Source organism: Protopterus annectens, chromosome 16.part0 (assembly GCF_019279795.1).
Source record: "Protopterus annectens isolate FY-2018-M chromosome 16.part0, PAN1.0, whole genome shotgun sequence".
Classification (NCBI taxonomy): Eukaryota; Metazoa; Chordata; order Ceratodontiformes; family Protopteridae; genus Protopterus; species Protopterus annectens.
Genome location: NC_056750.1, coordinates 815,317,255 through 815,332,559, shown reverse-complemented (window position 1 = coordinate 815,332,559; position 15,305 = coordinate 815,317,255).

Here is a 15,305-nt window from a genome sequence, read left to right as displayed (position 1 = left end):
ATTTCTTTAAGTGGAGCATGTCCAACAGCTCAGGATTTGACATGGCCTTGTATGTTAAGCAGAGATCACCTCTGAGTAGACGATATGCCACCAGAGTATAGCTGGTGTTTTTTTAGACAGTCATCATATGGCATCTGCTTTAGGCCTGTGATTCCTTTAGTGAGGTATTTCTGTGGCATATATATAATACACATAATACATATAATACTATGAATGTAAGAGCTACACATAATACATATAATACACATAATACTATGAATGTAAGAAGTACACATAATGCACATAATACACATAATACTATGAATGTAAGAGATACACATAATACATATAATACTATAAATGTAAGAGCTACACATAATACACATAATACTATGAATGTTAGAGCTACACATAATACACATAATACACATAATACTATGATTTTGCGGTGGTGGTGCTGCGGTAGCGTTGTCACCTCACAGTAAGACGCTGTCTGGTTCGATTCTCAGCTAGAGCATCTTCTGCGTGGAGACATGCGTGAATGGGCGTACCTTCGTTGAAGGTTGTGCATCAGGGCTGGTAACTCGGCACGTAAAAATCATTTACCAATCATTAGCGGACCGGAGTTCCGCTGTGGCGACCCCTGACCGGGAAAAGCCAAAAGACACAAACAAATAAACACATAATACTATGAAGGTAAGAGCTATACATAATACACATAATACTATGAATTTAAGAGCTACACATAATACACATAATACTACAAATGTAAGAGCTACACATGATACACATAATACTATGAATGTAAGAGCTACACAAAATACACACAATACCATGAATGTAAGAGCTACATATAATACACATAATACACATAATACTATGAAGGTAAGAGCTACACATAATACACATAATACTATGAATGTAAGAGCTACACATTTTACACATAATACTATGAAGGTAAGAGCTACACATAATACTATGAATGTAAGAGCTACACATAATACACATAATACTATGAATGTAAGAGCTACACATAATACACATAATACTATGAATGTAAGAGCTACACATAATACACATAATACTATGAATGTAAGAGCTACACATAATACACATAATACTATGAATGTAAGAGCTACACATAATATACATAATACATATAATACTATGAATGTAAGAGCTACACATAATACACATAATGCACATAATACTATAAATGTAAGAGCTACACATAATATACATAATACTATGAATGTAAGAGCTACACATAATACATATAATACAATGAAGGTAAGAGCTACACATAATACACATAATGCAATGAATGTAAGACCATAACAGGTACAAGCAAGCAAAATCTGAGGGTAATGCTACTTAATGCTAGAAGTCTAAACCTCAAAATGCACTCATTCGAGGCACTCCTTAAAATGGAGAACATTGACATCTGTGCAGTGACAGAGACCTGGTTCAAGGCTCCAGAGAGCACCCCTGCATTACAGACTATAATTCATACCACACCTTTCGGCCACCTAACCTGGACCGAAACCCTAAAGGCGGAGGCATGTCCATATTCATTAAGGATATCCACACCTCCAGGCTAGTTGCTCAGCCTAATGCATCCGAGATTATCCAAGTGCAACTAACTCTGGGCAAGACTGCAATCCAAATTGTAGCTTGCTACTGATCCCCCACCATGCACCAGGATTCCCACTCCTCATTTCTTGATACACTGGAAAATATTAGGGTACAACCTAACACCCTAATAATGGGTGATTTCAAATACCCCACCATTAACTGGGAAAACTCCTCATGTACGAACTCTTTTGCACAAAGTTTTCTGAAATTCATAAACTCCAACGCCTTGGATCAACATATCCACACCCCCACCAGGGGCAGCAATATCCTAGACCTGGTCATTGCCAACATGGGCAACCTGTGTTCCAAACCAGAGGTCAATTCCTCATTGGTCAGATCCAACCACAAGCTAATCACCCTAGACATCCACATACCACACCCACCCCCTATTAGGGAAACCATTGTAAAAAATTTCTCCAAAGTAAACTTTGCGCTTCTTAAGACAGAAGTGGCAAACCTCACGACACCCATGCTGACGGACAATAGAGATACGACTGCTGAATCCTATACAAATGCACTTTATAAGCACTTACACAAGGTAGGTACTAGGCTATTGGCCCTAGGGCCTATATAAGCCTAGCCAAAAAGATACCCTGGCTTTCGCCACCCAAGAAAATTATTTTCCTGTGCCCCTGTCGAGCAGAGCCACAAAAGTGATCCCAGGGGTGAATTTCCTATCTCTCATCCAATCATCAAGATTTTTCTTGAAGAGTGCTAATGAGGAGCTTTGTTTGCTATAGATAGGTAGTTTGTTCCAGAGTATGAGAAGTCTCTGGGACAGGAATCTATCTTTCCAGCATGTTCTGTTTATTGTGGTGAAAAGGTTTAGGTCCCTTGAGCGTGCAGCTTGGAGGGATTGGGATTTCTTTAAGTGGAGCATGTCCAACAGCTCTGGGTTTGGCATAGCTTTACATATTAGGCAGAAATCGCCTCTGAGTAGGTGATATACAGCAAAGTAAAGCTGGAGTTTTTTGAGACAGTCTGCATAGGGCAACTGTTTGAGGCCGGTAATCCTCTTTGTGAGGTATTTCTGCAGCCTTTCTAGTTGTTGTAGATGTCTTATGCAGTACATACCAAAAGGGTCATTGTACTCTATAATGGATCTAATGAGTGATGAGTAGAGGGGAACAATGACCTCTTTTATCCTGGATGAGAAACCTTTTGTGATGAGGTGTGCCACGTAAAAGGATTTCCTGACTACTGTGGCAATGGGATTATCAAAGGAGCGACTACTGTCCACCTGTGTCCCAAGGTCTCTTATCACACTTTCAGTGTTAAGTAGACTACCACCTATGTGGTAGTTCATGGGTACAGAGTTTTTACCAAAAGGGATGACAATGCACTTTTTGGCATTGAGCTTGAGGCCATGGCTTTGACACCAGGCATCTGTCTCAGTGATGCCCTTTTGTAGGATGTCCACATCGTTAGGAGTTTCAATTATGGCTCCTAATTTGCAGTTATATGTGAACTTCATTAGCCAAAGACCTTCTGTATTAGCCTGTACTTCTGAGAAGTAGATACCAAACAGGAGAGGACCCAGGACTGAACCCTGTGGTACTACAATTGTCACTGGTCTGAAGTCGGATTTGAAGTCTGCTACTTTCACAGTGTGGGTTCTGTCAGTGAGCCAGTTGGCAACCTATCTTGTGACAAAGGGACTTGTACCTAGTTTAGTGAGTTTATCGATAATTCCAGAGTGGGGGATGGTGTCAAAAGCCTTGGCGAGATCTAGATAGACTGTGTGAACCACCTTACCCTTATCTAAATCTTTAGTGACGGCTTCAAAGAAGTCTATCAGGTTTAGGAGACATGATCTGCCTTTTACAAAACCAAACTGGGTGGGGTCCAGAGTTTGGAGATTACCAATGTCATTGTTTATAAGTTCCATGATGATACATTCCATATTTTTGCAGAACAGGCTCGTCAGGCTAATGGGGTGGTAGCTCCCAGGGTCTGTGGTGGCTCCCCCTTTCTGGATCGGAATAAGCATCACTGTGCACCATTCAGTGGGCACAAAGCCTGATGTGAGGCTATGACTGAACATGGTACTTAGGTGGGGTGCCAGTTTATTCTGTAATCCATGTAGAACGCAGCCTGGGATGTTGTCAGGTCCCATGGATGCTGTGTTCTTGACTTTAGAGAATGTGGTTTTTACCTTTGCAGCCATAATTACAGGAACTTTGCATTCTTCCAGTATAGAGATGGGCCCTTTAGGGGGTGAGAGGGGGGTAAAGTTAGCACTGAACCTATCTGCCAGGATGTTGGCAATATCAGTTGTTACTGTATATTTAGTACCATTGTGTTGTAATTCAGAGCAGATCTGAGTGTTGCCATTGAGATTCTTCACATACCTATAGAATGCTTTGTGGTTGTCTTTAAAATCAGTGGCAATTGTGTTTTCATAGCTAGCTTTGGAGGATTTTATGAAGGATCTCAGCTTTTTACTGAGACTGACCAGGGAGTTCCTCCAATCATGGGATTTTACTCTTTTTTGCAACAGTTTCTTTCTTCTGTTGTAGAGTTTGTTTATGGCAGGGGACCACCAGATTGGCTTCCTTTTTTTGGAAGATAGCATCTTGGTTCTATTAAGGATTGCATGATCCATGCACTTGTGTAAGTGCTTATAAAGTGCATTTGTGTAGGATTCAGCAGTCGTACCTCTATTCTCCATCTGCATGAGTGTCATGAAGTTTGCCACTTCTGTCTTAAGAAACATGAAGTTGGCTTTGGAGAAATTTTTTTATGGTGGTTTCCCTAATGGGGGGTGGGTGTGGTATATGGACGTCTAGGGTGATTAGCTTGTGGTCGGATCTGACCAATGAGGAATTGGCCTCTGGTGTGGAGCACTGGTTGCCCATGTTGGTAATGACCAGGTCTAGGATATTGCTGCCCCTGGTGGAGGTATGGATAAGTTGATCCAAGGTGTTGGAAATTATGAATTACAGAAAACGTTAAGCACAGGAGTTGGCACATGAGTAGTTTTCCCAGTTAATGGTGGGGTAGTTGAACTCGCCCATTATTATGGTGTTAGGTTATACCCTAATATTTTCCAGTGTATCAAGAAATGAGGAGTGGGAATCCTGGTGCATGGTGGGGGATCAGTAGCAAGCTACAATTTTGATTGCGGTCTTGCCCAGAGTTAGTTGCACTTGGATAATCCCAGATGCATTACACTGAGCAACTAGCCTGGAGGTGTGGATATCCTTAATGAATATGAACATGCCTCCACCTTTATTGTTTCGATCCAGGTTAGGTGGCCAAAAGGTGTGGTATGAATTATAGTCTGGTAATGCAGGGGTGCTCTCTGGAGCCTTGAACCAGGTCTCTGTCACTGCACAGATGTTGATGTTCTCCATTTTAAGGAGTGCCTCGAGTGAGTGCATTTTGAGGTTTAGACTTCTAGCATTGAGTAGCATTACCCTCAGATTTTGCTTGCTTGTACCTGTTACGGTGGTGAGCTTGTCATTTGAACCTTGCCTAAAAAAGCCACTATACGGGTGGCAAGAGCCTTAGACAGTGTCTGGAATCCCAAGGGTGACAGGTTCAGGCCATCTCTGACAAAGCATCGTGATCTGTCGATCATGTCATCCCAGGCAGACAGATACTGGATCTCCTTAGAATGACACCAGTAGCTTAGCCAATTCTTGAAGTCAATCATTTTGTCCTTGTACTGTGGTATCATTCTAGGTGATGGCAAGATGCTACTCAGGGCTATGGTCATACCTGACTGGGCTACAAGATCGGACAGCTCCTTCATGTCTCTTTTCATGTAGTCCAGGGAGGTACATCTCAGGCCTTTCACAACAACATGGACAATGACAGAGTCATATTTGTACTTGTTGTGGAGTGACCTGAGTGTGTGCATTATGTGGTGGATCCTGGCACCTGACAGGCAGCTGACAGTAACTTTTTCCTTGTTTAGCTTGGTGAGTGGAACATCAGTGTGCCTGACTATAGAGTCAGTATGACTAGAGTGTTGGGTACGTTGTTATGCCTTATGGGCTTTTGTTGAAAGGCACACTTAGTTTGTAGGCTATGTGTCATTTGGGTTGTGTTGGGGGGTGTGGAGGTTGATTGCATAAATGCTTTGGAGGTCCCTGTTGCTTGGGCAGATTTTTATTGAGAGCCTCCATGAATGTAGGTGTGTGTTTTGTGTTGCTATGTGTGTATTTTGGTGGTGTAGGTTTTGAGGGACTATGTGATGAGTGTGGTGTAGTGCAAGTGTTTACCCTCTCCTCTTGACTGTCTAGTCCAGTCTTGGGTGAAGAGAGCTTTGCTTCCAGTTTGGCTATATAAGTGCATCTCTCACAGGTTGTAGTGTTGGGTGGTAGGAGGAGAGGGTTGTCTGTGTACATGAGGCAATTGCTGCATTGCCCCTAGATGCCCAGATTCATTAGGTAAACAGGAGAAAATGCCGGGAGCTGACCCTTAGACATGCCTGGATAGGTGCTTATTTATTAAGTACTAGAACCTGTTTTCCTCTAGACAAGTGAGGAAAGTTGAGTGCTGGAGTAATTTGTAGCTTATTTAGTACTTACAACGAGTTCTGAACAAGTGCTGAGCTCAAAGAAACATATTTGAGTGCTAAAACTAAAAGACTGGCTACTTTTAAGGGAAAATTTGAAGAGCAGACTTTATTTTATTTTATTTTACATTTGTTGACCAGGTTGGTCTGACTGGAGACCAGGGGAGAAAAGCTCCAGAGGTAGATACACAAGAAAACATACATAGTACAACTTAAGAACATTAACAGACTCTATAATAAACAAGTATATTAAACAATCATCCAACTTGAAAGATTAACTGGTAACTTACAATACAATATATTACAAGTAGTGAAATAAATAGAATGCAAATATAACTAAATTATTAGTCAGGCCTGGGGCAAGGACAAAGCCAGTGAGACCTGAAATACTGCTTAAGACTTTCCATGAATAGAGGTAGGGATGCCTCTAGAGTAATGTTAGCAAGTAGGGAGTTCCAAGTTTTACCCACAGAGCTGGCAAACAGAGAATCTCCAGCCAAATTGTTGGCTTTGACAGTTTGCACTACAAGTCTATTGGATGAGGGGAGAGGTCTGGGGTTGCAGTAGGGGTAGATAATGGGCCTAAGAGCAGGTGTATTATCAGGATGGTAAAGTACTTTATGGGTTACTACAAGTTGGTTTTACTGAATTAACCTGGGTAGTTCTAGCCAGCCTAGATTATTTAGGTTTATACAATGGTGAGTTCTATAGGGTAAGCCAGCAGCAAATCTGGCAATGTGATTGTAGCAGCTGGAGAGTTTGTTAAGATCAGTTTTAAGTTGATAAGTAGAGGAGAGGCATAGAAAAGGGTGGAGAGTAGATGAGAGCGGGCAATGGCAGTTCAGGCAGTTTTGGTAAGGAATGGTTTAATCCTATATAGGGGACCAAGTTTTTATTAATGGTTTTAATAGTTTTACTTATGTGCATATCAAATTTAAGATTGTTATCCATGGTAACACCTAGGAGCTTTGTACAGACATCTGGAGAGATTATGGTCTTGTTAGAAATAATAGAAAAGGATAATTATTTGGACTTTTGGCTGGGGGGAAAAGTAGTAGTTTTGTTTTGTTTATGGCACCAGGAATAGTTTAACCCTAGCTAAGGGGGGGGGGGCACAGAAGCTTACAAAAAGGCCTGGATACAGCAAATCTATATCTGGACTAGACTACTTACAGAAAAGACAGGGAACAAGCTTAGAAAAATTTTTTTGTTTGTTTTGTAAAGTTGAAAGGGAGTAAGGAGGAGCAGAAGATAACTCAAGGTTAAGAACTAGTGGGTTGGATTCCAAAATGGTGGACAGCCTGTAAGCACACTGACAGTGCAGCTCCTGCATTCCTATACTATAATCTGACTTCAAACCAGCACATTGCTTAAAAAAGTATACCAAACATCAATGGATTAAAGCAGAAATACAAGTACTTACTTGTTTCATCTTTATCTTTCAAAGATTCTCTCATTCTGAAGGAAAAATAATTACTTGTTGGAAACAGAGCCCTGAACTGTATGGTGTGGATTCTTCAAGACTAACAGGCTTAATAAGAGGAAAGTAACAAGAAAAAAAACTTTCATAACAAAGACTTATCATTTAAAATTCTGCACTTCTACTAGGAATCTAACTATACAAGATTAATGGAGAATCAGCCAGATCGGATGGAAACTGTAATTGCAAAACCAAACTGTCTGCAATTACTACTCCTGAGAAAGAAACAACTAATAAAAGGCAAAAAATTAACAAGCAACAACAAGAAGCTGATAAAATGTCTCAAAGATTAAAACAGGAACAGCCTTAAACACTGGAGAATCTGAAAACTGCTTTACAACCTTTACAAACAGAAGTGCATGGTTTCTCTCATAAGCTAACTACATTTGGCTCTACTCTGGACCAAATTGTGCTTAGGCTTGAACAAAATGAAGCTAAAATTATGGACAATGAGCTAAAAATAAATGAACTGCAACAAAAAGCACAAACCAATGACACCATAATTAAAGAATTACAGCACAAAATGTTAGATTTGGAAGCTAGAAGCCAGAGAAATAATTTTATCATAAGAGGTATTCTAGAGAGCTTTGATAATTCACAACTTATTCCAATAATAAAAGAAATACTAAGCTCTCTTCTGGCTAATAAAAATCTCCTGGATAAGATAGTGATCAAAAGAGCTCACAGAGCTATAAAGCATACACAAACAAGTGATTTTCCTAGACAAATCTATATCAGACTGCTTAATTCAGCACATGTTCAACAGATACTGTCAGCTTATAAGATTAAAAAGAATGTTACATGGAGAGCGCATAAAATTATGATTACTCAAGAACTTCCTTTACAAATTAAACAAAATCGACAGAAACTCAGCAAATACCGCAATTACCTCATTGAAAATAAGATTTGTTTCCAAATGAGATATCCTGCAACTTTAACATTTTATTACAAAGAAGAAAAAATATCCTTGGAAATACCTGACCAGGCAAAATCCACCTTTCTGCGTCTCTTCAAAGTAAATCCTGCCTGAGACAACTCTTTTCATATCTTTTGATCCAAAAACAACATTTGGAAGGCTAAACAAGTGCTACAGCTCCAAAGAACTACATGACAGAAGAATATATCACTCTTATGGGAAATTTTAAACAAATGGATGTGGAATGTGTTCTAAATAACTCTGCTTACTTGCCTGTAAAGAAAACCTATTTGCTACACTGTAATACTTAAGGTACTGTCTTTTAGTAACTGCCTTTACATTTAAAAGTTACAAAGCTACCTAACACTGTCTGCATAGAGAAATGACTTTAAAGTGCATTTACAGCTTACAAAAAAGAAGTGTTAAATTACATTTAAAAATTGTATAAATCCTTTGATATAATAGTTTAAGTAGTGTAAATATTAGACATAAGTAGTTTCAGTTAAAATGTATACTCATTATTCTACTGGCATAATCATTGAGTTGCTTTTAAGTATGTCTATGAGCAAGGTACAAAAACATTTCTCTTTTTTTTTTTCTTCCTCTCTGTTTGTTCAGTTGATGGCACTGGTTAATTATTAACATATGAGTTCACAATGATGTGTTTATATGGCTTTTGACAGTGCAGTGTTAAATGAAGATTCCAATGCATTTAAAGAACCACAGTTAGCTGCTGTTAGCAAGAATAAGGCAAATATTGTTGAATTTTAAAGAGCTGCCTTCTTTAAATGTTTAAAATGTATAATCATTATGCTGCTGACATAACCATTGAGTTACTTTTAAATGTGTCTATTAGCAAGGTATAAAAACATTTTTTTTATTTTCTCTTTTCTCTCTGTTTGTTCAAGTAGATGGCACTGGTTAATTATTAATATATGAGTACACAATGATGGATCTATATGGCTTTTGCCAGTGCAATGTTAAATGAAGTTCCAATCCATTTTAAAGAACCACAGTTAGTTGTTGTTAGTACGAATAAGGCAAATGTTGTTGAATTTTAAAGTGCTGCCTTCTTTAAATGTTTAAAATGTATAATCATTATTCTACTGGCATAACCATTGTGTTACCTTTAAAGGTGTCTATGAGCAAGGTACAAAAACATTTTTCCCCTGTTTGTCCAGTAGATGGCCCTGGTTAATTAATAATATGAATTCACAATGATTGCTTGTATGGTTTCCAATACATTTTAAAGAACCACAGTTAGTTGCTGTTAGCAAGAATAATGCAAATGTTGTTACATTTTTAAAATTATGTCTTCTTTAAATATACATATATTGTACTTGGTTTTCGAAAATATTGTTTTGTTAACTCTTTAATAACTCTTAAAATGTTAAGAATTATAATATGTTGCTGTTACTACAAAACTTTTTATAAAAGCTACTTTTCCTTTTCTCTCTATATAATATCTAAGGGTACAATTAATATAATATTTTAAGAAGTCTGAAAATGAATATGCAGTATATAAATAATAAAAGGAGCGGGATGGGCACAGTCTGTTAGCTGATGACTGTTCGCATTTGGAACAGTATGGCTATTATTGACATCCCTCTGATATATATCTACTCCTTGTTGTTAAAAATAATAGTTTCTTTTAGTTTCTTAACTCATGCACATTTACAAATACAGAGGGATGGGTGGTTAGGCACCTATTTAGAGTTTAGGAGTATAGAAGTCACAACATTTATTCTTAAGATAAATACACTAACAGACAGAGTTTATAACTGTATTTTTAAGTATCAACTAATGAGAAACTTCAACAATATTAATAAAAAATGATAACTATAGACTCTTAGAATGTTAAAGGAATGGTAGATAAAAAGAAAAGAAATTGAATCATGCACCTCACATACCAAACTAAGGCTGATACAACTTTCTTGCAAGAAACTCACTTAGATGACCAACTTTGGGTTAGGGAAAGGAAAAGAAAATGGGTTAAAACAATAGTTGCTGCAAATTATAGTTCTTTGTCCAGGGGACTGGCCATTATAGTAAATAAATCCTTCCAAGGAGAGATTACTTCCTATGAAGCTGACTCACAGGGAAGATTGGTATTATTTACTACTGAATATCATACTTTAAACAAACCATTACTCTTTCTTAAGATATATAGCACCTGCTCAAATCAACAGCTCTTCATTTATGAAATCTTTAATATATTAGCCAAATATCCAAATCATCTGTTTATTGTAGGTGGGGACTGGAATGTTTTACTAAATCTAGATAAGGATAGATTGCATAATAAAAACAGACAGTCACAATCTACCACTACAGCACTTGAAGAATTACAAAATACATTTGAACTAGTTGACCCATATGTTAAATTTCAATATGATAAAACAATATCAAGATTCACTTTCTTTTCAGCCACTCATAAAACTTGGTCCAGGATAGATGCTTTTCTAATTTCCCTTGCTTTTCTTTCTAACAAATTAAATTATACTGTATCACCTAGAACTCTTTCAGATCATTCTAAAATTAGACTTTTAATAAAATTTCAAGCTCATAAACAAAATATTTCCTATTTCAATACCTGGACGTTAAATCCTAAAATTATACAAAACCAAGAAACATAAGAAATTCAGAATGTGCTAGCCCAACTTCAAAATGATTTTATATCCGATCAAATTCCATATGACATACAATGGGCGGCTACCAAGGCGGTCATCAGGTGTATTATTATTCAAAAATCTGCATGGTTCAAAAAAAAGTTTAGCAATCTTAAGAATGAACTAGAGTGTCAAATAAACACTGCTGAACTAGAACTTCAGGAAAAATATTCTAAAGAACTTGAGGAAAAAATAATTGATTGGCAAAACCAATTACACAAACACTATTTAGAAAATATCTACTTCTTAGAATTAAGGTCAATATATCAATATTCAGAATGGGCTCAAACACCATCAAAATTCCTAGCTAGACTAATTAACATAAAAAGTGGACCTCCTAGGATCAAAGAAATAAAATATGAAGGTCAGGTGAAATATAAAGATCAAGATATAGTGGACGCTTTTGAAGATATTTATAAGAAATTATACAATATACCCTTATCATCATCTACAGACAGATTTGAGGATTTTATACATAATATAAACTTTCCACAAATTACAGAAGATAAAAGGAAACTCTTAAAATCACCGCTACATTTAAAAGAGATAAAAGCTGCAATAAACAAACTAAAATTAGGTACATCCCCTGGGCCTGATGGATAAACATCGGATTTTTATAAGCTATTCATGGAACCTATCTCCAAAGTGTTATTAAAAGTTTTCAACTATATAATACAATATGGTATAACAGACAAATACTTAAATAACTCCAAGACAGTGTTGATTCCTAAACCGCATTCTGACCCAACAGATCCAGCAAATTATAAACCAATAGACCTCATAAACACTGATCTTAAGATATTAGCCCATTTTATAGCAAATAGACTTAAGAATATAATCCCCTCTATTATTTCCCAACAACAAATGGGCTTTATGACAAACAGGCAAACAAGTGACAACACCCTCCTTTTAGATACCATTGTAAGACTACTTAATAGGGATAAATGTCCCAGATATGCCCTTACAGTAGATGCAACTAAAGCTTTTGATAGAGTAAACTTACACTTTCTCTTTAATATACTGCCTTTATATGGTTTTCCTCAAGAATTCATTAAAATGATCCAGGTTCTCTATCAGAAAGCTTCTACCACTATACAGGTAAATAAACTTATAACTAACCCTATACTCTGATACAATGGTACAAGACAAGGATGTCCTCTTTCGCCATACCTATTTAATCTTTATCTAGAACCCCTCCTTCTGTTTATTTCACAAAAAACCTTTCACCATATTCCCAGAATCCACAATACAAATCTTATATACTCTGCCTTTGCTGATGACTTAAATATATACTTCCAACTCCCCACTACTGACCTCCCAAAAATACTTAAAGTTATTGATGAGTTCTCAGTAGTTTCAAATTATAATTTAAATTTAAACAAGTCATACATATTTCCCCTCAATCCTATACGGCATAAAGAATTGTGCTTTCCTATGAGTGAGATCAAAATAAATTACCAGATAAAATATATAGGAATAATATTTACTTCAGACTTCAAAGATATTATAAACAATAACCTACTAACTACATGGACTAGTATTAAAAATGATATGGATAGATGGAAGAACATTAATATGTCTCTACTGCCAAAAGCTAGTGTTGTCAAGATGAATTTTCCTACCAAGAATACTTTTTCAATTAAATGCTACCTTTTCAAATATTCCCCAAAACTTCTTCCTTGCCATGGAAAAAGCTATATCAAGATTCTTATGGTATCCCAAATCTACCAAAATTAAATATGCAAAATTTGTACTCACCAAAGATAAGGGGGATTGGGGTTATCTGATTTTAAGCTTTACTATAGTATAATAACTAGACTGCGGTGGTGGCGCTGTGGTAGCGTTGTCGCCTCACAGTTAGACGTTGCCCGTTCAATTCTCAGTTAGAACGTCTTCTGTGTGGCGACATGCGTGAATGGGCATTCCTTCATTGAAGGTTGTGCGTTAGGCCCGGCAAGCCAGTATGTAAAAATCTACTGCCAATCATTAGCGAATGGGAGTTCCGCTGTGGCAGCCCCTAACCGGGAAAAGCCGAAAGACACAAACAAACTATAGTATAATAACTGTATACAGACTAATACAAATAATAAACTATGACTTATATATAAATACTTGGACACCCCAGTGGACCAAAATCTGGTATGAACAGTTGAAATCCCTTGGCTGTAATATCAAATCCTTACCATTCTTGAATTTAAACCTGGCTAGCATATACACAAAGAATTTACACCCACTAATTAAAACATGATTCTTACAACACAGAAACTATTTAAATCATTGCAATTAGCTGACGCTTTTGCCCTTATAAAACTGTTACACCTAAATCCTAATTTACTAATAAATAATAAACCAGTAAATCTAACAAACTACCTCTTGATAAAAGATTACACAATATGGGATATATACCAATGGAAAGACTCTAACACGGGGAAAATGAGACTTGAACTCAAACTTCCTATGAAATATAATATTGTCCTTAACCAACTTCATCATCTTATAAATGCTAAATTCTCATAAATACACACTGACTTACAGAACATAGAGTTAGTTAAATTAATACTTGAAAATCGTGCGATTAAAGGGAAAACAATTTCTAGGACTTATAAAATTGTAATGAGTGCAAAACATCAGAATATTTTATTATTTTCAAACTATTGGCAAACGAAAAATCAATCACTGACTGAAGAAAATAAGAAACTAGCCATTGAAAATACAATCAAATTCACTCCTTTCAAGAAGCTGTTATATACACAAATTATGGTAAATAACAATCTATATTATACCGTATCTAAATTAAATAAATTCAGTCCTAACTTTTCTCCTATATGTCCCCATTGTCCGGATCAAGCAGCTGATATTTTACATGTCATGTGGAACTGTACTAAGATACACAACTTATGGTGTTCCTTGAGAGTAAGATTAGAGAAGATGGGATATGAAAAATCAACCTTTACTTGGGAGACAGCTATATTGTACATTAATATCAATCAACTCCCAAAAATATTAAAACATGTCTTTATTACTATGTGTGCCCTTATTAAATTCTTTATTACAAAGAATTAGAATGTCATGTCACCAATTACATGGGAAAATTTTAGCAATCTTGCTATCAAATATATCTCATCTCACAAATTAATTTATTCAAAAACAAAAAACAAACGCTATTACCAAAAATATTGGGGTTACTTGCCAGATATAATTCTTGACAAATAAAATTTGCCTACAAATTGTCATGAAAAGCTAACCTTTAAATAAGAAATGAATGTAGTATAACCAGTCTTTCTTGCATCTTCTCCCTTTTCTTAGTATATGTGTAACCAGATATTTTCCCTAAACATACAAATAAATGGTCAAATTTCTATTTTTACTTTATATATAGACTATCCCCTTTCTAACTATCCCTTATGAGACCAAATGAACATAAGAATTCTCATACTTTACTTGACGATGTAGTGACTTCTTGTGTATATATTGTGTGTGTATATATATATATATATATATATATATATATATATATATATATGTATAATTTTCTCGGAACGAGATTGTTGTCTGTTTTTTTTAGAAAGGCATTTGTATTGTTTATTTGTGTTTTTGAATTACTGTATTGTTGTTATTATTTGAAAAAAGAAAATTGAAATAAAGAGATTTTGGAAAAAAAAAGAACTAAGTGGGTTGGCCTTCTCAAATGTTCTCTGTATTAGGTAGAATGAGATAATGACACTAAAACTGGGAGGAGTGTCCTAGATCAAATTTACAGTAGGAGTGGGCAACTGCAAAGCCAAGTTTATCACAGCAGAAAAGCAGCAGTGAGCCTTTAAATGAAAGTTTAAAACAGATAAAGGAGCAAGGAGACTCTAGATAATGCTATTAACTGCAAACAAATAAGTTATATGATACACTCCTTGGCAGGAAATCAGAACAAACAAACCCAAACAGGTGCTTAACAAATGTAGAAAATTTCCAGTTAATACCTCACACACACAGTGAAACTAGCTAGAAAAGTATGCAGCAGACAATAAAAGTGCTATAAATAACTTGTACAAATAAGCAAAAAACAGGATACTTAATGTTATATATCGCAAATCAGGATTTGCTCAGTGC